General features: G+C 56.6%; 1 protein-coding gene across 2 annotated transcripts in view; it reads left to right on the forward strand.

The window, feature by feature from the left end:
- Window positions 1-2,840: 2,840 nt before the first annotated feature.
- Window positions 2,841-3,089, forward strand: part of IL4R (interleukin 4 receptor) — a 45,850-nt gene continuing 45,601 nt past the window's right edge. Inside the window, exon 1 of one of the 2 annotated variants that reach the window (XM_040463688.1) lies at window positions 2,841-2,966. The gene's annotated coding sequence lies outside the window, so the exon portion shown is untranslated. The remainder of the gene's footprint in view (window positions 2,967-3,089) is intronic. The other variant, XM_040463689.1, reaches the window with a different exon arrangement.

Raw genomic sequence — 3,089 nt, forward strand, 5'->3', positions numbered from 1 at the left:
AGCGTCCGACTTTGGCTCAGGTCTTGATCTCACAGCTCGTGGGTTCGAGCCCCGCGTCGGGCTCTGGGCCGACGGCTCGGAGCCTGGAGCCTGCTTGTGATTCTGTGTCTCCCTCTCTCTCTGCCCCTCCCCCGCTCATGCTCTGTCTCTCTCAAAAATAAATATTAAAAAAAATTTTTTTTGAAAGCTTTTAAAAAATGTCTATTTATTTTGAGAGAGAGAGCACGGATGAAGGGCAGAGAGAGGGAGAGAGAGAGAGAGAGAGAGAGAATCCCAAGCAGGCTCCACCCTTTCAGCCCAGAGCCTGACACAGGGCTCGAACCCACGAACCATAAGATCATGACCTGAACCGAAATCAGGAACCAGACACTTAACCAGCTGAGCCCCCCAGGAGCCCCTCTAGCTTCCTGTATTCTAAAAATACAGTATCTAATACTGTACAACATGGAAAATATGGTTTAATCAACTGTGTTATCTGTAAGGCTTTGGTCAACAGTAGGCTATTAGGAGTTACGTTTTTGGGGAGTCAAAGTTGCATGTGCATTTTCTACTGCCCCGGGGTCTGCACCCCTAACCCCCCATGTCATTCAAGGGTCAGCTGTATATGAGTTTGAGTCCCTGGGTGTGAGTGTGCACCCCTGTGGACACGTGGAGTGTGTGGATGAGCGTGAGTCAGTGTGAACATATGGGTGGGTGAGTGAGTGTACGTGGAAGGGTATGAATGTGTGCAGGTGTGCGAGTGGATGCGTGAGTACGTGAGGGTGAATGTATGCACGTGAACGTGTTTGGAGAATGTGAGTGAGTGGGTGTGAGGGTGGGTGTGAACGTGCGTGCAAGCTTTTCTAGGCAGGAACAAACCTGTGTCAGTGAAGCAATGCCTACACCTGCCCCCAACCCCCCCTGCCGTTGCTCTTGGCGGATTTCACGTGAAATGCAGAATATCCTGGCGCCTGGGTGACTAAGTCGGGTAAGCGTCCGACTCTTGATTTCGGCTCAGGTCGCGATCTCACGGTTCACGAGATCGAGTCCCGCGTCGGGCTCCGTGCAGAGCCTGCTTGGGATTCTCTCTCTCTGCCCCTCCCCTGCTCATGCTCTGTCTCTCTCTCTCTCTCAAAATAAATAAATAAAAACATAAAAAAAAAAAAAAAAAGGAAGAAATGTAGAATTCCCATCTGACCTGAATTCCTGTTGAAATTCACAGCTTGTCTGGCCAGGCTTCCTGGCTCTTGCTGAGGCCTCTCTCCCTGGCTGCCCTGGCTGTCCCCATCCAGTGTTCGTTCCACACAACTGCTTGCGTTTGTTACTTGTCAGGGCTCCCGCCTGACCCCCAGGGCGAAGAAAGCAGGGGGTGGGTATTTCTCACTCTCTCCTGCCCCCAGCGCAGGCCCTGGCACATGGAGGCATTAATACATACATGCTAAGTTATTGCAGCTTTTCTCACCTCTAGGTATTTGCTCGCCCCATCCCCTCTGCCTGAACGCCTTTCCCTTTTCCCTCCCTTTTCTGCGCGGATCTTTGGAGAGACCGTCAGAGGCCATGTCCTCCAGGAAGCCACCCTTGACTCCCCCCACACTGTCTACTGTCATATACTTGAACTGTAAGGTCTCAGTAAGCAGGGTCCATATTTATTTCGTTATCTCCATATCTGTGTCCTCAGCACTTGTCACAGGCTTAGGCACACAGTAGGGCCGAGAAAAAACTAAGTGCATGAAAAATAACGAAAGAGAATTGAAGTACTGTGTCCCCACCCAGAGGCTTCTCTGCTTCCCTGGCTCACCCTCCACCACAGCAAGCCCACCGGGCTGTCCTTGGCTGTGAGGATTCTGCCTCTACTCTAAGACCAGGAGCTCCTTGAGCCTAAGATGGGGTCAAATTACCCTCTGGGTCTCCAGCACTTCGCAGCCTGAGTCAGCACGTCCTCTTACCTCACCTCCTTCCATTTTCCCTTCCTCAAGCCTCTCCAGCCAAGCTAGCCTTCAGACAATTACTCCAACATGCCACCCCAGGGCCTTTGCACTTGCTGTTTTCTCTCCCTGAACTAGTCTTCCCCCATATTCTGTTCAGGATCAGCTCAAACGTGTCTTCATCGGGGACACCTTTCAGCCACCGACCCCGACTGGCCTAATAGGTCCCTCTCCGCTTTATTTTCTTCTCCGGACCTCTTGTCACCTGAAATATTTTATTCTCTTAGCATTCTTCCCTACTGCTTGGCTCCATTGGGGTTTTTATGGTGTCCAGTGGTTAGTGGTCTACGGAGCCTGGGCTCAAATCCCACACCTGCTGCACGCTTCTCACCAAGTTGCCCCTCTGTGCCTCAGTTTCCCCATCCGTAAAACGACTGATAGTAATATAGCTCCCTCCTAGGGTAGTTGTGAGAGTTAAATAAATTACTGCACGCAGTGCCTCACAACAGAGCCTGCCAGATCTTACCAGCTATTGCCAGAAGAGTTGTTTCACTATCTAAATTCTTCGGGCCCCCGGCATATGGCAGGCGCTCAGTAAACGTTGAAGGAACAAACGCACAGGGGCACCTCGCAGAAGCTGGGCCGCTGGGAAGGGGAGAGGGATGAAAGCCGCCCAACGCTCCAGCCCCACATGCACCTGCCCCTCTGCACCGCGAGGCTGGGGGCCGGAGCCGCCCGGAAGGCCCTGGCCGGAGCCGGGGCGTCATTCGGAGAGCCAGGGGGAAGCACTGCAGGGTTCTGGCGGGAGAGGCCGCGCGGGGGAGGAGGCGGGCCCGGGAGCCAGGCCCGGCCAGTGGGCGGCCGGGAGGCAAGGGGAGGGCGGGGGCACGGGGCGTGGCCTGCGGAGGGGCGGGGCCTGCGGAGGGGCGGGGCGCAGGAAGCCGGGGCGGGCCGCCTCGCGCGCCCAGGAAAGCCCCGCTCGGCGCGGGCAGGACTGGCCGACCGGGGGTCCCCCACATCCCGCTCGGGCGCCGGCGCGGCGAATGGACCCGGGGCGCGCAGGTAGGACGCGGGCCCATGCGCGCGGCGGAGACGGGGGACCGGCCGGGGGACGGGCTCGGCCGCCGGCGGGGTTCCAGGCGACGGGGACCCCCGGGCCGACCGGACCCCGTCGGGGGTCGCCCG

The sequence above is a fragment of the Herpailurus yagouaroundi genome, unplaced genomic scaffold, assembly GCF_014898765.1.
Source record: "Herpailurus yagouaroundi ecotype Mexico unplaced genomic scaffold, PumYag 410, whole genome shotgun sequence".
Lineage (NCBI taxonomy): Eukaryota > Metazoa > Chordata > Mammalia > Carnivora > Felidae > Herpailurus > Herpailurus yagouaroundi.